The sequence below is a fragment of the Mycteria americana genome, chromosome 10, assembly GCF_035582795.1.
Source record: "Mycteria americana isolate JAX WOST 10 ecotype Jacksonville Zoo and Gardens chromosome 10, USCA_MyAme_1.0, whole genome shotgun sequence".
Taxonomy (NCBI): Eukaryota; Metazoa; Chordata; class Aves; order Ciconiiformes; family Ciconiidae; genus Mycteria; species Mycteria americana.
The window spans coordinates 7046920-7067813 of NC_134374.1; the positions used below are offsets into that span (position 1 = coordinate 7046920).

A 20894-nucleotide genomic window follows, 5' to 3' on the forward strand; every position below is an offset into this window, starting at 1 on the left:
TCAAATATTTGTTTAGATATTATAAACAAAGAAAGTCCTTATGTCATCCTTAAAGTTCTCTGTTTTACAGAACAGTTATACCCAGTGAGAAAGATACCAGCAAAAACAGTTGAGCAGCAGCAGAGCAGGAACAAATTACGTTTCCAGATGATGCATGGAATTAGATAGCACTATGAAGAAATATGGAAAGTCTGCTTAAATCTGCAGGATGGGAACAGATAATACTTTCCACTGGAAAGAAAAAGTCATACTAAAACGAAGAAAGAGTAATTGAAAGCAGTCCCTAGAAGACTGACTGAAGAAACTGAGTATTTAAAAAAAAACAAGAAGCAACCAAAATTCACATGAACGTTTTCTGTGGATCATAAAATAGCTGTACATTAAAAGATGTTTGAAGACGACATAATGGAGTATGGATCACTAGGTACGACACGCCCAGTACTTCTCTGTGTATGAGTGAGATTGTGAAATATTGAGACTATGGGTTTTTACATATCTTTCTAAATCAGATACGTAAATGCAAAATGCAGCTTTCAGGGGCATACCATGGGTTTAACACACTCCCTAGAAGATGTGCTGTTTTAACCTATGGATGGATTACACTTGCCCATACATTTGTATCTGTCATTGTGATAGATGCAAGTGGAATAAGGTTCATTTTCACATTTAACAATCTTCATTTAAAATTAGTCAAAGTCTAATTTAATTCTAGTTATAGTAATTCAAAGTGTTGCCCATTTTATCCAAAGTTTCAGAGAGAAAACACTGCAGAATAAAATTGTAAAGTCAGGTTGTTGCAGTATTTTGTGGCATATGGCAAGACTGAAAGTGAACTGAAAAACATACGTTATGTCAGCTACTCAACTGTGATACAGAATTCTTGGCCAATACGTGCCCTTCACTTTACTTGGAGAATTGCCACTGACTGTAAAAATCACACAACTCCCTAATGTTTTCTTTTGGAAACCCATCATTTGATGTTAGTGAGCATAAGTAATGGAGGTTCAAGAACAAAAGATAAAGCTCTACTGCCATGAGACAAAGTACAGCCATGATTCGGGGTGATACATCCTGGACAGGTTCAGAATCTCTCTTGAACGCTAAGTCTTTCTGAAGAACTGTACTTTAGGAAATACAATTCCTGGTTATATTGCAGGATAACTCCTGGTGTGAACTTTTAATTTCAAATAATGAAAACACTGTGAAAAGTATTCCAGCATCTCGACGCTTCAGCTAGGAATCTTGCAGAACACAAAAAACTCTGGGGTTAAGTAAAACTAGCCAAGTGCTTGACATCTACAGATTTGGTACAGAACACATGGGCACGTCACCTAATGCCTCTGCAACTTAATTCTTCACTGTATGGCAGGGACAATATAGGGAAAAAGGTAAAGGAAGTTTGGACTATATAAGAGCATAGGTTGAGATGACAGGATCAATATTCCTATATGGATCTCTCAGAAGTCATTTTTTACTCCAGAGAGGATGTATGGTCAAAGCTGTATTTTCCTAGTAAAAGACATTATAAGAAGAGAATGGAATTGAAGAAAGGGACATTCCCCCTCACATTCAAGTGTGCCTGGGACAACTAAGCTTCCTCCCATTCTACAGGACGTTTCCAATATATACTAGGCACTTCTTTGTACTAAATATATCCAGATGATGTGTTAAAATGCTTGTCAATGGAAGCTTAGGTTGCTCTCCACCATTACGATTACCATTTTGTCGTCAAGAGCATAATTTTGCATTGTAAAAAAACTAAAATTAGGAGACTCCACTCAGTAACCGAGTCCTATGAAAATACAGTTTAATCTTGGAGCTCTTCTGAAGAGGTGAACAGTATCACAATGTTTTTTTACATATATACACTATGTAAGTGCTATCATTTATCTAACAATATAATACAACAGTGAGACGTACACGTACTTATGTATATGCAGGTAGGAAAAATGGAACCTTCATTTCATCTAGGAATAAGCAAGTACTGTCCTTTGGAAGGTATGCTGTTTTAAAATACATCGACATGTAGCAAGTATTGTATTCATTTATATGTGACAAGAAAATTGAATCGTGCTTTGGCTATTTGTTGATAATGCAAATTGTATAGCCATCAAATTGAGATAATTATTGCCATGTCTCTTTTCCAACTGTGTGCTTAATTAAGAAGACCCAGTAAGACCTAATTAGCAACAATGTAATTTTTAAAATCCAATTTAGTTGCTCAGAGATTACAAAAATTGAAAATAACATGTTCCATTTCGATATTATTAATTTTTTGAGATACCAATTTAAATTTTGTAGCACAATAAGGTTATAGCACATGAGAATAATTTACAACACATCAATTCCATGGAACATCTAAAAAACAGTTCAAGTATTAGATTGTCAATGATACTAGGATTCCTTGGCAGCAGCATTTAAAAACATTCAGCTGACTATTTTGTCTGTATTTTCACTTTTCCTGTTTCTAATTACAATAAAGGAAGAAGTCTTCATTGAACAAAACTAGACTTATTCACCAGAGTATTTATGGACTACCAAAGCATAAGAACAAGTCTAAATACCACCACACTTGATGAGACAAAAGATGTGATCAGTTGACATCACAGTGAACAAGGTCACAAAAAGGGAACCTTCCTGGTAGATTCCCCCCACACATACCCCCCCCCCCCCCCGGCATTATTCTTATGTTTTCATTCTCCCCTCTAAGAAAGATCCCACAAGATGTCATGGTAGATCTCAGAGGGCCTTAGCAATTTTCTTCTCCTCTTGCAAGAACAAAAAACCCCACCTAACAAAAATCTCTGAAACAAAATGCTGACGCTAGCTCACCATCTCCAGTTGCATATTGCTAATGGGACATGTTATCTTAAATATTATCAGAATCTCTCTAGCATTTGCTACTCCTCAGCTTTGCTGTGGCTTCATATTTAGATTTAGGGCCTTTTTGGGGTCATTTATTTTTGCTACATTACAACTTCTAGGATTTCTAGAAGCAGCATTGATTCAGCAACGTGTTTATTTCCAGTACAGGCTCAAAACATTGGTGCATTTATAGTAGGCATATGATCTATAGTTTAATGTCTTGCAAGTATATGGATATTCAAACAAGTTTTCACAGCAGTAAGAACTTTTATGAAGCCACCATTATTCACTACACATAGAAAGTGAACGTTTCAGTCTTTTCCTAAATACTTAGTTTTCTTAACTTCTGCTCTTCTAACTCTAGGAAGAAATACCATCAATTATTATGCAGTTTTGACATCACCTACTAAGTTAAAACTTAAAAAGCTTTTCAGGCATTTGAAGTACTTTTTGCAAGAAGACCTGACTGCTGCCTGACCACAAGACCAACATCTGCATCACCTTCATTTGAAGTATCACTCAGGTCGCTATTTGCGTGCCTGACACCATCATGCCTGAGAACTGATCTTACTGTTCCTTTTCTTCTTGCTTTGATGTCTGTCAAAGTATTCAGTGTCTTCAAGTGCCATTGTTCTGACAAGCAGACCCTCCCAATGGACTTGTACTATATACTGTGACTCCCAGAACTGCTATTATTTGAGCTGGTGTCAGATTGATTTTCTTTCTGTTCATGATAGTGCTATGATCTTGCAGGGTTGAAATTACTGCTGATTTATGCCTTGATGCAACCCCTTGAGAACTGACTTGTATCAGCATGTCACCTATGAAAAGGTACATCTGAATCCTCAGAGATCTTTCTAGTGGAACCTTTGTTCTCATTTCAATAGAGAATCCTTTGTAATGGATGTTTGCTAGAAATTTCTCCTGCAAGTACCAAGAGTCTTCTGTAGTGCAAACTGGAAGTATATATTATGCATCTATCCATTTTTACCAGTCTGTGGGAGCCTTCTTGGCAGAGATTAATTTAAGATAAGTTCTCCATCCACAACCTTACGGTTTTCAAAAACTGATTATACCATTTTCTTTAGCAGTCCACAAGGACAGTGCAGGTTGTGCTGGCACTGAAGAGTGGGAATATTCTCTAGCTTTATGTCTAAAGGCTCACCTACATAAGGAAATGTAACAGACTAAAAACATACAATTATGCCTCTAGTGTTTTTGTGGAATAACAGTCTTTTATGCCAGGGCCTTCTTTTATTTGGCCTTTAGAACAGGAAATAATTTCCTCTATTGTTTAAGCATTATTCACATTTTTACATATTCTGCCTATTAGCATCATGGACAGTTTTTGCACTCTCATTACAAGTAGCCTCTTGCCTACATCATTGTGAGCAATTTTCCCATAAAATGTAGCATCTCTTCTGCAAAAATACACTAACAGGTAGGTACTGATTTTATACTTAAGCACTTCTAAGATGGTAAATTGCAATTTAAATCCTCTTGCTTGTTTTTAAAATCAGCTTCTGAAATCTTAATTTTTTTTTTTGCCCCTGTTGGTAGAGCTAATGTAGGTAAGCTAATTATTTTCTTTTCATATATGCTTTCCCTCATGGTGGAAGAGAGAAGACAGACATGGGGATTCAGCCATGTTTGTTATGGCTTTATAAAGGACTTGGCCATTTAGTTCCATAATAATGTACAATTCCATACTAGGGAAAACTTTTTAGGTAGATACAAAAATACCATCCGAATTCAGACAGAGGTTCAATGTTGAACATGAGTTTGTTCAACTAAGTATGAAAAAACCCAAGAACTTTAGCAACTGCACTGAAGCACATGCAAGTTTTGATATACTTCTAAAAAATCCTTACTTCACTAGAAAATAATCATTTCTACTCAAAAATATTTCTTAGAAACAAGTGGCTGTTGTATTTAGTAAACCATTACTACATAAAGCACCTTCTCAGTAGGACCTCTTAACACTCCTAGACAGGAAAAAAAACCCACAAAAAACCCAAAACCATTTCAATGAGGAGTTACTGACCAATTCCTGTTTGGCCATGTCTTCTTTCAGTGTAAGTGCTTCTGGTACAGATACTGTCCTTTCTCCTAATTTAGGCACTGCTATCAACAGTAGTCTTTTCAAGAATACTACAGAGGGACTGAAACAGACACATTTTTTGGAAACGTATTCTGCAATAACCAGTTTCAGTTCAAAAGTAGATGGGAGTTTGCTGCAGCTGATTCTTCCTACTAAACAAGAAACTAACCAGAGGCGTCTAAGAAATCAAGTGGTCCTACTCTCCTGTTTAGGTGCTGGAAGGAAGATGAACCTTCAGAAAGACATCAATAGCCTCTGTATCCCGAGCGACTACCAAGGGAGACCAGGATGACTACAACCCTACCTTGGGGACATAAGTTAGGAGAAATGAAACCATGCCACACTTCATTTTTTGGAATAAGTTCTCAAAACTCTCAGCTACTTAAGCCCTTCTATCATATACCTATTACTATCACTGCTACCACCCTGCTAAAGCACTTGGCAAGAACACATTCTCCTTAGCGCTTGTGCAATGACTCCATTTAGTTCAGCTCCCTTTCTTCAGCTGAAAAGTCATAGCAAGGAGAAAGAAAGGGAAGGATGAAACTGAAGTATGTGGCTCTTGTCTGTTGCTTTTATACATATGTATACACACACACACACACACACATATCTATACTAGCTGTATTTGAAAAAAAACCAGAATCATTATCCCTGCCTTAATGTTAGGATGTGCTGTTGTCTTGGTGAATCATTTTTCCTCAGGGATGTTGCGGGGATAACAATTCAGCTCATGTTAATTCTATTTACATTGGGAGCACTGTAGTACATTTTTAATGTGAAGCTGTGTTTCTTTCATGAGCAAGAAAAATGTCACTTTCCTTTCCCAAAGCACCAAAAGGCTCCTTTTACTGTCACAGAACACAATTATATGTTAGGGCTCTGCTGTCTCTTTCCAGCCAACAAGGCAAGAAAATGACCTTTCTTTAACCTATGGCTGAATTGCATTACATTCGGTTCAGTGGATATCCTTTGTTATATTCTCCCGTATCAAGTGCCTTCTTACTAAGGTTATGAGATGGGCACCTGCCCTTCACATCTGCTAGTGATTTCATTTTTTCCAAAAAAACTTGCTTTCATTTGAGGAGGGATGTTAACTGTCATCCCACATTTCACACCCTGGCTTGTAACATTTGTAAATATCCGAAAACACTCAAAGGTGCAAGGAGACTCTGCCAGCAGAATTTGGTTACTGGCTGCTGCATTTTGCCCCGTCACACAATCATGTAAAAGCTCAGAAGAAATATGCCACGCACACTCACTCACTCCGTGTCATGCTGTGGTCTTGTGCAGAACAACAACGCTCTGAAAACAGTCCCCATATTCCTCCTCCAGTCTGTGAAGCAACCTGCATGTCTGGTCTGTTTTTTTATGGGTAGCTTGGTACTGAAAGGAAAGAGGCATTCCCCACAGCACAGGTATCTCAACTGCGCTTTGCGTTACATGAACAAGATGCTTGGGGAAGCAGAAAAAAGTAACTGTGACATTAATGAAGTAAGCCACTGCTGATTTGCACAAGAGAGCAAGTCAGCAGTGGAGGATTTGTGAACATGATGCTGAATGACAAATATCATTGCTGAAGAAAATTGCACCATACAGCTGCAAGAGAGTATTATGTTTTAAAATTAAGAAAGTTCAGAGACAAAAGAACAGCACGCAAATCATTACTTACACACATAGCTCATCTCACAAGTAGCCACATAAATAAGCTCCCCTAGAAAACATTTGGCATCACTGTTGATCTGGAGAGAATTCTAAATACTCATTTCGGTGCTCTTAGGTGTACAGGAGTTCTAAGGTTCTGCAATTCGCTATGGGAGAAGAAGGTTTCTGTCAACAGTTATTAAAGATGACTCATATTAACATCTCCTCTGTCTAAGAAAGAAAGTTGTGTAGCTTCAGGATACCTTCCTAAATGCTACCATGTTACCAGCACGTTGTTTGTTACATTAACACTGAAAGGTGTTATTAACATGGAGGTAAAATGTGACCATAGGCACCAAAGGAGACCAGCTAGTAACATACATTACATTAATCTTGTGAAGAACACTGTTCTCTTAAAAGCGTAACTCTGAGTTACTGCTATTATATTACACTGTAAATAAACAGAAAGTACCAAACATTCAAAATCAAATGAAACAGTCATTTCTCGTTCTGTAGTAAAAGAAATCTTTGTATGCACTTGAAGACCGGTTGAAGACCTTTATATACATCCAGAAGCATTTCATGCCCAAGTGACTGTTAGCTTGTGAAATGTCTGGGGCTAGACACAGTTCTGGCATTTTCAAAATCCACCGAATTTGAACATCATTCTGCACAACAGACTTACAATGTGAGGTATACTTGCATGTGAGATACAGGTCCTACATACTTTTGAAAGGACAAAACTACTTTTTAGTGAAAATACTGTGCAAAATTGTCTAAACAATTGTTTACATATATTGATTGCCCCTACATCAATGTGGTAATCTATCAAGTGAATTTTTTTGAAAGTTGACACTGGCTTTGGAATTCCCTGTGAACTAAGGATAGGATCTCTATTACCAATAATGGAAAAAAGACCTGAGAAATATCGGCACTAATTCCTCTGAAGACGACCAAATAAAATACAGGCTTCACATCCTCCTCCAGTACCCTGTATAACTATGGAAAAAAAGTGCATTGTTCAGGATAAAACAAAAAAGCAAACAACAAACAACAACAAAAAACCCCAACCAAAAACCAACCACCCAGCCCCCCCCAAACCACTGTAGAGGCAGAGTGCGAGCCTTTTCCTGAAAGCACAAGTCTGCATATACTCCTGGAGCACAAGTTCTGACACATCTTCACTTACTAAGCATCTAGCTCTCAAGTGGTGGTATTTGTTTATGGTTTTTACAAACATATATATATATATATATATATATATATATATATTTTGGCTTCAAAAATACTGCAAGTAGAAGGGGTTTAGTCTATGCAAATTTTTCCTTCCTAGAAAAAACACAGAAATTCCTCCTACACATATAATCTACTTATATTTTTATATCTTACCCTGATAAAATTACAAGGAACACAAATCTGCAGTCTAAACTATAAACATCAACACGAAATTTGCTACTAAAAATGGCCATTAGAGGGCCTATTCCTCATTTCAGCTCCAACAATTCCCAAACCCGTTATTAACAGACTTCCAGCTAAGCTTTAATCAGGATTGGAGACCTAATCACAGTTAAAATACATATAAATCAAACTCTTATTCCTACTCCTACATACAATTCTTACTACAGTCGACTTCGAATTACTTGTGGTGAAGATGCTGCCAGAAAAACAAGGATAGAAATTAAGTGGCTCTGGTCCTGCACGCACTGTTCTATGGGTGCTTTTCTGAGAACAGTAGAATCTGGTCCCGGGGTGACAATCCCAGCTGGAGCACTTGGAAGGGGAAACAATTATTTTTTCAGTGGCTTCAACTGATCTATATATTTAGGGAATTGAGCATTGAATGAGCACCATTTTAACAAAAAGAAGGAAACGGTCAACTTGTTTCTGGAAATAGCTGAATAGTTGGAGGAAGGAAAAAAATACCATCAGTAGACTAAGAGAAAAGAGATGTAGTTTCAATTTTTCTTCTGCAGTTAATGGAATATTAAAAAAAAAAAAAGTAGAAAGGTTAAACTATAGTTACACCAAGCTTTATGTAACAGATATTGTTGCTTAGTAATACAATTACACCGCTCAATTGATTTAAATAAATTTAAGGATAAGCACACATACAGAATTGGACCAAGGATTTCAGAGCTCACCAGAACCATTTCCAGGTGTTACTATCTCCAATACCATGATGGCCAGTGTGCTACCTGTGTCAGAAGAACACACAAATACTTCTATTTAGAGGTTTTTTTCCCGTTAATTAAGACTTTTAGTAAGTTGTTTTGCCTTTAATTCCTAAAACATTCATTATTCTTAATCACTTTCATTTCAATTGATCTTCAAGGCCAGTTCAGTAGCCCAGGAGTTTTCTTCTTACTGAAATGAGCAGCTAATTCTACATTTGAAAAGTCATATCTCAACAACACATCGATCTGCGTGACTTTCTGTGAAACCTTCTTGTTTAATACCTAAAACTGCTGAGAATGAAGCACGATTTCCATCTAGTTCTTGTCAAACTTTTTTTGTTAAAGTGCCAGGAGTCTTGTAAAATCTTGTAAAAGTACAAAGGTCTTTTGTTCTTTAAAGTGACAATCCTACCTAAGTTTCTTGCTTAAATATAGCGTCTAGGAAGTTAGTAGGTGTTCAAAACATTGTAACACTAGAACCTTAGCAAAACAAACAAATGAACGAATAAACGATCCTCCACTTCAGTGGGGGATGAGAGGAATTTTCGTATGTTAAAGAAAAGAAAAAAACACAATGAAAATGTGGCTGCACTAACCAGACACCAAGAAACACGACTGTTGGAATGTGAATGCTTTCTTGATAGTTTTATGATTGGAAAAATGAGCTCATTAAGATTACAAACTTACAAGTTACACAATTAAGGTCATCCTCAATATTATTCTCTTAAATAATATTTCAAAGTGAAGTCTGAGCAAATACAGTGAAACTGCTGCAGCTGCAATACTCACCAGTTTACTGACTTTGACAGTTAGAAATACTTTTTTTTTTTCTGGGGTGGAAACATGCATTCTTCTAAAATCTGCATTTCTTCTAAAAATCTACATGCATTCCCATAAAACTTGATGGGAACTGCACTGATGCACACTGGCATAAATGAGTTCAGACACAAACTTCATGCATTTAGCAATGTAATCCTATGATTTCTTCTTTGAAGTTCAAATGAGAGAACTAAGATAACCATTACAAAAGCACTGGGAGAAACACCGAAAAAAAGTGTCGTCTTAGCAGCTTGAGAGGGTCCATTTTACAACCACAGATGTTTGGAGGCGGAACTACTTCAATAACTTGGTGTTAAACCATCTTAAGCCGTATTACAGTCCAAAAGTAATTCAGATAACAAACTGTATTAGGTGAGTTTGGAATTAAAAATCCTCCTTATCTATTCAGTAGAAGAAAAGTAAAAGACAAGTTTTAGTAAAAGACAATATTTTAGTGAAAGTGTGCAGCACACAAAACGTTAAAAAGTGAGTTAAGAATTCATTACTTTTTTTGGATAACATCCAAATATTGGTGCACACAGATCCCAAATTAATCAGTTGACCAAAACACCGAGTAAATTTATCTCCCTGATGAGTTTAAACATAAAAGAAAACATGAGAAATTGAATTCTTATAGCATAAATATCTTGGCTGAAATCTAGAATGTAATCAACATTATCATATTTACTGAAAGTTAAAGACTTAAATTAATGAGTACCATGTGTTTATCTACCAAATTTCAACTTGCTAATCTAGTCTGATCATCATTTTCCAAGTCAAATGGTTATGAGAAATGCTCAATAAGTGTTTAATAATGGTCAAATGCCTTTTTACATCAAAACAAACAACCCAAACTTAACACAGAATACATTTTCATTAACACATAAAAATGGAAAATGGATCTGGCTAGGGATACTGGTGTTCATAACCCTTTAGCATAAACGTATGTATTGCCTGCATTGACTGGATAAGAAAGCAACACATTTAGTGATCTGTGTGGCTAACTTTAGAAGTATTAGTCAGCTAATGGATACTAATTCTCATATCACAAATTTAATCTTTAAACTGCAATAATAAATACATTTGTGAAAAGTTATCTGGAACATTTAAGAATCATGCAAGAAGTGAAGCATTCTGCCCATGAGAAGTATCCTGCTCAGAAAACATGGATCGATCGAGAAAAAGCACAAGTAATGATGAGAAAATACGTAGAAATCTATCACTGCTGATTCCCGCTGACAGGGACATTAACATCGGGATATTGGTACTGCACAGCCTGTATCATGTGGTCCTTTTTATCAGGTCCATATTATTTCAAAAGCATAACTAAAGAAATAAAGAACAGTACTCCCAACTGACAGGTTTTTCAGTCCAGTATCCAGCCCTCTATATTCCTAACCAAGGAAAGATTATTTCTGATTGAGTCACATTAAGCAGTGAACTCCACAGTTGGTTTAGATTTTGTAATTCAGAGTTCTTGTAGCAGGATTAGGTTGATCTCAGCAGAGATGCACAGATTCCTAAGAAGTTAAGGTCTCCCAGATTTAAAATAAATAAATAAAGAAGTCCAAGTTAATAATCAGAAAGAGCCTAATCAGATTAAGGTTGTGAACTCTGGACTACCACAGTGTTTTCCAGCAGCTCAGCAAGCTTAATCCACAAATGGATAATACGATACAAAGCATTTCTATCAAATATTCCCTTGCAAGACACTAAACCTATCATTTTGGTAAAGGAAACAAATATCTTTGCTAAATCTAATAAGAGATTTAACCAAGATCTTTAAGCGAGCTGTCAAGGGCTACAACTGTTGCCATGTTAATCCTTTTTCTCACAACAAACGTATTTCTTTGCGTATTCAAATTCATTGTCATTTGAAATAATATAGTTAAACAAATATTTCAGTAGGAATATATTAAAGTCCTTTCTTCTTATACCAGCTTCTTGTACTAGTGATTAATTTAAAACCCAAAATTTCAGAACCACTCCTTTTCTACAGGCAGTCTGTTTTTCTAATATTTTATGCTGCCTTCTGCATCTCTCCTTTCATCCTGAAGATATCACAACCCCTTTCCTCCCACTTCATAGAAGGGTTCCCTGGCTGCCGATACTACACTGAGGTCTGAACATAAACAACATCAAACCCCCAAGCAAGGTGCTTTAGAAGTCTTAACAAGTGTCAAAGTTTCCCCACTGCTCCTTCCACAAACCAAAAGACAAGACTGCATTTAAAAAAAACATTAGTGCCCACCAAAAAAATTCTTCCCATATTACCTATTCCCTGAATTACTTTCTATAAAATGTAAGGTTACTTTCAAGAAAATATGCCACTTCTCCTTTATCTACAGTGATAGTAATGAGACTAAATAGTACAGAGCCATTTCAAAATACCATTTCATTAGAAGTGGCTTAGTGTACACCACGTGTAATGTGACTTAGACTGCCTTATTAGCAAAGGTCATCCCCACAGTCTAATATTATTGGGTACATTTTACCTGTCAGTTAAGCTTGGATGAATACAGTTAACAGATTGAACAAGCCATGCAGATGTTTCCTATCAACTCTTGACAAACAAGAGATAGATAAGGCCATAGAGTTCTCATGACTTGCTGATTTTGACGTGCTGATATCTGTATAACAAACTCGTCGCAACTACAAGCAGAAATGAAAACTCTGCCATGGAATTCAACTTAGCTTGCAGCTAAGAAGCTGCGCTTTCCTATCACAAATACTTTGCTATTCTAATATATGGCATTTGCCATAGAAATAAAGTTTTGGGGCCACCCAAGTAGTCCAAATTGATGTATCTATTCATTTTACAATGAATACACAGAACTACACTTCCCTGAATTTATGAGTAAGAATCTTTTTCACCCATAAGTTTCTTTTTTGTAGCTCTAAAGAGCTCCAAAAACCTAGAAATGCTTTTCTTCCCAACACTGCCCTCATGTTCCCTGTTCAGCCTTCTACACCTCTCAATCATCTTCTCTGATCTTTCTGTTGCTTTGCTTCAATGTGCAGCTTAACGCTGCAGTTAAGTGCCTTCTTGTTTACACTCAGCCAAGCTGAAGATATAGCGCCCATATATAGCTCAGATGGCTGCATACTGCTACACAAGGCGTTTGGAACACGTGATAATGTTCCACATTTCAGCTCTCATAGTTTATAACAGAGGTTAATTTTGGCTTATGCTTCACCTGAAAGAGCGACAGGAACTCGTCTACCAGCCCTGAGATTTACCACAGCCCCCTGCCGAAAAGCATTAAAATTTCATGGTACCAAAAAAAGCTAATCAGACTATTCATGCATAATCCTGCTCAATTTACAATGAAATAAACATCTTAAGAACACGCAATTTTGGAATATAAACAGACAATCTTTGAAGGCTTCAGAATCTGCATTTTGGCATTTGGATATTGGAAACCACATGACCGTCACTGTTTCTGAAGTACTCATAAACTATACAATCCTCGCACTGCTAAGCTCAGGGTAAGGAAGAAGACTCAATTGTGGCTGATGTTTTCCCTGCGCATTTGGGGACAGGATCCATCCTTAAACTCAGAGCCCAAGGGGACAGAAAAAAAAAGCCAGGGCTACTAACACATGGGTATCATGGTCATTATTTCTCCAGGACTGTCAGACAGGGGAAAGCCAGGGGAAAGCAGCATTTTACTGAAAGAAGAAAAGGTATACAATGGTACTATCCAAGAACTGGTTTGGACCAGTATTTTCTCCCAGGATCAATCCCCTGACAAGCAGAGATCTTTATGGACAGCAGCACAAGGGTTGCCACTCTTCTGTCTGCAAAACCCCAAGCAGAAATATTGTGCTTATGCCCCACGTAGTAAAGGCACAGGGATTTTGAAGCTTCTGGAAATGTTAGATTCATTGTGCCTCCACTGCACAATGTGTGCATGTGCAGTAAATCCAGCTTACTCGGATGCATCAGACTTGCCTCGTATGCACAAATTACCTGTGTGGTACACGCACTGTAGGTTTGCACATATGCAGAAGAAGTCTCAAGGATTTCCCAAGGAAACAACTTTGCCCAAACAAAATTTCTGCAAAGAAACGGGAATGTGTCAGGAAAATATCCCTGGCTGTAGCTTGTCTCCTGAAGTGGTCAAATCTGCTTTGTGGTTTTCAGGCTGACCCATGCAAGGAACTGGGGGAAGACACTCACTGTTACCCGAGATATCACAGGGTGGATTAATTGGCAGCAAAGCAAGAGTCAGGAAAATAAACTGTGTTTGTCAGGGAAGACAAAACACGATCATACATTTTACTGCACACCTCCAAAATCTGAGGGCTTATCCAAGAGGTAATATTGATAAATATTGAAAAGAGCCCTAATTTAGAATAAATGTTGATTTCTTAAGAGAATGGCACGCAATTGCATACATGTATATGTATCTTAATGGCTATGCAAACAATATTGCATTGGTCTTTTTTTTTTTTTTTCCCCCAACTATAAATCAGCACTCACATTTTCCCATTCATTTTTCATGGAAATGCTCTGAGTATATATTAGACAACTTCTGATTAATCTTCATTTGTTTCCTAAAAACAAAAACATTTTTCTTCAGAACAAAACAGTCTCCTCAAACAGAAATGTAAATTAACCAGCTTTTTATTCTCCAAATAATACTCATTTTTCACCACAAGTATCAAATTTAATGCCAACGGGTATTTGTTTATTTTCTAAATAAAACTGTATCACCTCTTCAGTACAATTAATAGAGAACAACTTGACTCTGAACACATTTTTGAAGTACTGCTTAAGCAGTCATACATTTATAAATATTGCCTCAATGTACTTAGCTAGTTATTCCACTGTTCATTTTATTCCTATGAAAATTACAGAGATAAGCTTGAAATGTGCAGACCAGACACATTCACTACTTCATTCATCAAAGAGCTGCCACTGACAATGGGATCATACATCTAAGTGATGTAAAAGCATCGGCAGCTTTAGATTTCTTTGATAATGTTTATCCTGTCTTGGTTTCTGAACAACACCCATTACTGTATAACACTATGGTATCATCAGGGCCTATAAGAGCTGTTCTTCCACAAATAATACACATTTCCTTTGCCAGTGTCACCAGAAGGAGGAGACCGTACCTATGTCAGAAGAAATATATTCTAAACATCTATGTGAAGTTTAAATTTCTATCAATAGGTGGCAACACTGTTATGTGTAACATACGAAGCATATGTGTTTATGTACATGCGCATGCCCAGACAATTTCTATACCACTATGGCACGCTTTTTCACATGTTGCTTCATTTTGTTTTAAATGTTACCTGACACCTTTTTCCAACTACATACAAGTAAAAACTATCTGGTTCATATGCTTTTTATGGAACATATGTATGCATCATCGTGATATTTTCAATTATTTTAGTAATTCTCCCTGCCAGACTGCAAACCGTACCAGTTGGATCAGGAGGCAAATATGTGCATTTGGTGTATGGTCAATTGGATAACGTACACCATGCTGCTAATTGGGGACCAAAAGATTTTTCAGGAAGACTGAAGAGTTGCTCTTGCCCCTTGTGAAGGCCACATGGCTGCAGGGGCACTTACAAAATTTTAGGGGTGTTGAACCTTTTGCTCATTTGTCATCACAAACAAATTTTATATTGCAGTGTGATGCAGAAAAAGTCCAATTTCTGAACAGGAAACTTTAAACATGGTCATCCCTTTAGTGTGTCTTATGTTGAGCCTCACATGCAAAACTGGTATGTGTGGTGGAAAAAAAAAAGTTGGGGATGTAAAATTGCTACTTTACAGAAAACGCTCCTGAGGTATAGCCAGGGTATATGATTCGCTCGAGGTCGGAGAAGAAGCCACCGGTAATCAGAAACAGAATCTGCCTCAATTGTGAGCTTTAGCCAAGAGGCAGATGCCACCTTGCAGATTACATTGTACTCGCCACAGTCAGGAAACCCAGAGCTCTGTTAAAGCTAAGATACCTTCATAACAGCTCACCATCACAAAGCACAATGGACTAACTAATTCACTTTCCAAATATGTTTTTTTTAAACTTCTATCACACCAAACAAGAATGCACTAGAAACCCTAGTGCTACTAAACCGACATTTTTATATATGCTGTTGGTCTATAGAGAAAAGCTAAACCTTCAAAGAGACAGGATTATACAATGAGATAGCAGTTCAACACACACAGATAGTCTTTTGTTATTTTCTGAACTACATTCATCTCCCTTTTCAGCAGGGGCTTTTTTTTTTAACTAAAGAAAAATCCAACTGTGTATTCTCAGCTGATAAGAAATGAGTTTGGGTGTCAGTGCAACAGGAAAGCTGTAGAAATTTTGATAAAAGCTCTTTCTGGGGGAGAAAAAAAGAAAAGGCATCAAAGAGGTTATGTTGGACAATGTTTCAGATACCATGGTTACAGCTGACCAGAGAAGGAGGCTTCCTGCATTACTTCTCTTTGGATACTCCATTAATTTTCAGTTTAACAGCAATGTCACATGCTGGCTAGGGTTCAAATATGATAGAAGAGGCATATAAATGAAAGAGATTTACAGATTACTTGGATAACATTAAAAGTGGTATCATAATTTAAACTACTTCAAGTGTTATGAGGATAGTTAAAATCCATCAGGAATAACATCTAAAAACTGTACAAACTCCTTCACAAATTTACATATGCAAATACTGTTATATCTCAACACACACACATATGTAGACTCACAGCCCAGTTTTTCTTAACTAAAGCGCTACCTTTGCAGTGCCACAAAACTGATATGGGAATAGCACTGTTATTCTAAGAGAACTCAATAAACAAACTGAATACATGTTTTAATTGATAGCATAATGCAATCATCTCCAGGTTAAACAACTCAAAACACGCATATGTACATGTAGCAGCAATATTGTTGGTCAGATTTAAAACAGGGGGGCAGTAACCATCAATGATCTTCTCAATTACATTTCCAGCTGGTGGAAAATATTTGGTTTATTTTAAAAAAGACTTCCAGATTTAAGTCTTTCCTCCTTCTCTCTCCTTTCTCCTTATTCACTTGTTTTTTAAACATGGATATACATGGAGCACATCCTGAGATGGCAGCATTTCAACACCAGTAAATCAGGCTGCCGTGCTTACTGAAGTTATTTGCATGTTTGCAGATGGTGAAAAATGATGTCTCTTGGACTGCAATCCACAATACTCTGTGAAGGCAAACACATAGCCTTGGTACTGCAGTAAACTTTGGTAAAATACATTTGTCAAAGGGAAACCATACGATTTTTTGCAGTCAGAAAGACTGCAAAATTCCTCCTATTCCTTGTGGAATCCATTCAGATTTATATAGTTTTAGGCTGGCCATTTGTTTGTTTATTTACTGCCTCCTAAGCAAAATACTGTGTCAGAAATCAGTATGTAGAATAAAAGACTCATCTACATTTTCCACACATAGACATATTTATGTTCTACTCATGTATCTCACCCTCACAGTATAGGCAGATCAGCCTATCTACTTACACCTTACCAGAAATCTGTTAGTGGTAATTTATGGAAAATATGTAGTAACTACTTATTAAGGTAACCCTAACAGGTTTATCATTCATGAAGGCCTAGTAAATTCACCATATGCTTAGAACTATTTTCCCCATCCTCTCTATCTTATTTCTTGCCTGCAGAGTGAGAATTATGCATTATCCAGTTATAAAAAAAGATTGCTAGTACCCATGCAGAAATTCACAAAGAACTACATGTAATTCAGCGGCGAGTGTCACAGGTGAAATAAAAATATTCCTATACACAAAACCTTCTCAGAGGAAGAACCACATACATGTGGTGACTGTAATCTAGTCATTAGTTTACGGAAGAATCCAAAGTTTCCTAAGTGTGCTATAAATCTACATAATGTCTCAAATGCTAGCTGTTGCTTTTTATCTTTCATTTACCAGAAAATGTATAAAATATCGCCTCACTAGACAGCTCTTTATTGGCTATCCACCTGAAGATGCTCAGGAGAGTTATTCTAACAAAAAAGATGGCAGTAATTTACACTCAAAAAAAAGGCTCAATAAATTGATCTACTTTTTTTCAGAGTGATCCAGGAACTAATCAGATCTGCTAAGTCTCCATTTCTGCAGGTTGCTAACACATATTTTGGGGTGGGGAGAAGATGGGCAAAACACTTCTACAGAAAGTCTGTTGCTACCTTGACAGACGGAAAACTTGTCACGTAGTCCACAAATATATAACTCCCCAACATAATTTGGCTTAGAAAACCTCCTTGGATGGGAGAATCTTGATTTGCACAGCGATTTATAACCTGACTTTAGTTTTATAAAGAGAAAAATTGAAAACATTCTTCAAATACACCATGTTATTAAGTGTAGAAGAAAGAGAAACTCCCCCAAAGGGAAGCACTGGCAAAACAATTCTAGTAAATATATCTTGGCTACACCGCTACACTGAAAAATGTAAAATCTTTTTTCCTCCAAAAGCATTACCAGACACTTTAGAAATGCTGCATGGTATGCTGATTCACTTCATCCTTCACCGAGGCACAGTCACCTCTAACCAGAAAGGCAGCAGTACTTAACAGTGTGTAAAAACACCTCCCTCCAGTTACAAGTAAGAAGGAAGGATAACATACCCAGTAAGTTAACGTAGTTTATGCTAAATGTATTAATCTTGTACAAACCATAAAGTGTGTTTTATGAATACTTCTAACAAAGACTATGATGTAGACAAGGCTCGTGTAAAATATACAGAAGCCCTAAAATGATGCATGTAACGGTCACATGCATATGTGCAAAGGCAGGCATAGAGAACAGCTCTGGAAATAAAACATTAATTATAATATCTTGAACATAAATAGAAACGTGAAGTGTAATAATCCTAAAATAACATAGCCTTGAGGGTGGGGGCGAGAGGGCAGAATTACTCTAACAAAATGAAGTCTCAAGTTCTTGCAATAGCACACAGTATTTCCAGTGCTAACTCCAGTATAATTTCTTACAAAAACACCATCAACAATCCTGCTACAGTAACTCCCTCAAGAGAAAGGATGTGCCAGCTCAGATTTTGCAAACAGAGACAAATCTCTTGGGGGGGTGGGGGAAGAAAATGACAATATTTCTGTGCAGATTCTAATATGCTGAAGTGATTTTATCCTGACATAACTGAGTTGCCCTCTTGTTCCTTCTCAATTTGATTAGTATAGCAAGATCTGCTTTTATATAGTGTTTAGTAGAAATAATCACAGCTAGAGTTCATTTGATGCGCCTTGCATGCCAGATTGTCAGAGCACTAAAAGTTTAATTGATAATAAAGATAATATCATTGCCTTACATTTATATGGCACCTTTCACAGTGAAAGATCCCAGAGGCACTGTTGACTTACAGGTACCACCGGAGTGGAAATGTGATTGCTATTTGCTACCACATAGCAAAAGAGCTACAAGATGGCACACAAAATGAAATCACCAACCAAAAGTTCAGGATTCTCCTCTATTCACTCCCCCCACCCTGAAAGCTTTGGTCCTACGTAACAACTGGGCTTGATTAGACAAGCAAAAGTAAAATTTAACATTCAACCCTTTTTTCTCTCCAGTTATCTTGATTGATAGCTGAAAGAGAATGCAGACGTGAAAGATACCCCAGTTTTTCTTCACAGTAATTTAATCGCAAAGATCCTCTGAAGCACAGATACTGAGATGAAGAAATTTGCAGGTGCCAGAGTGACAACCTGGCCTGGGTTTCACAGGGCCTGGGTGAATGGCTGCCCCTGAGTCTTCACCATCATTGTTTCTAGAGACGATGGCAGAGCCACAGCACCTCAATTCCCTCCCAACTCAACCCTGTCCTTGTACAGTGGAGAACTGCAACTGACCTCCTCTGGTGACAAAAACTTTGAAGAAGCTTCTCAACAGCATGGATCCTCTCCACGTTCAAAAAAACCCACAAAATCATCGGAACACAATCAATGCATTTTCCAGCTGATGGAAGAATAACGATCAGCTTGTTTCTCATGACTGAAACGATCACTACCTCAAATGGGATGGGAGAAGGGGCAAACCTTCTCTCCCTTGTTTTGCAGGCATACCTTAGTCCAACCAATGTATCAGTGTATTCTGGATGTTTCTAACTAGTATCTGACAGCAATCTGCTATTCAGAAAGCAGAAGCGCTAGCCAAAGCCTGATGACCAGCTACTCTCCTAGACACCAGCAAGGTCAAGATTCTGCTCAAGGCATGAAGAAAGAAATCAGCCTCAACGACTCCGATGCACAAATCTCTCTCCAGTGATGAATGGTAAGCAGACATCTGTTCCCGTACTCCTAGACTTCCCTACAGCATTTAGCACTGTGGATCAGAGAGATGGCAAGGATCCAAAGAACTGTACTGAAGTCATTTAAGTCCTTTTTGAAGGCACGTACAGAAAGTAAGGACACAAAAAGCAATCTCAGCAGTGTAAACCTCTCCTCAGAGGACTGACAAAGATACAGTCTCTCCATTTGTATTCACAACAATATAGACTCAAGCAACAGCAACAGACAAACGGCATTGAAGCCAAAGGTGTATTTATCTCATGTAACCATAAAGACATCCCAAACCCCACAATTTTGTAATGTTTAGCTGAAATCAGAACTAAAGACTGAATCTGAACCCAGACTTATGCAAAGATGAAACACTGAAGAATATGCAAACATCAGTCCTACAACTGTTAGCAACTTTCAAACACAGACATTGATGCTTGGCCAATACAGTTCACAGTTTCTGCATTCCTCATGATTTCTCATCTCCAGAGGGAACTACTTAGAAGTGATGTTTCTAGTTCTCTTAGTCTCATCACTTAGCAATATACTGTATTTGGTATAAACCTTCCAGGAAGAGCACCACTACCAGAAAAGTCAGCACCTGCTGAATTAGGCATCAAATAATTTAATTTTACCTCTCAACTTCCTGAGTATGAAGAGGTAGTTACTTTTCTAAGCTCATGATCTTGCCCTTTGTTCTTTGGACCACAAGGAGGGCAAAAGGCAGACACTATTCCCCCCCCCCCCCTCAATTTGGAGTATAATGTAACAGAATACTTGAGGATATTCTTATATTTTTAAAAAATTGTTATTAAGCAACCATGAATACATTTCATCTCATATCTCTAGCTGCCAAGTCAGCTTATTTTGCTAAAAGAAAGAAAATGCAAAAACTACAGTCTTTCACCTGCACTTAAAATACTAAATCGTGTATTTCAACGGAAGGAAAAAATGCTGAATTTGTTGTTCTTACTTTAAGCTCTTTCA

At 37.3% G+C, this 20894-nt stretch overlaps 1 protein-coding gene across 1 annotated transcript in view; it reads right to left on the reverse strand.

Moving 5' to 3' along the window:
• The window catches only part of TENM1 (teneurin transmembrane protein 1), a 353539-nt gene that overhangs the window by 268753 nt on the left and 63892 nt on the right, over positions 1-20894 (reverse strand). The gene's annotated exons all lie outside the window — the stretch shown is intronic.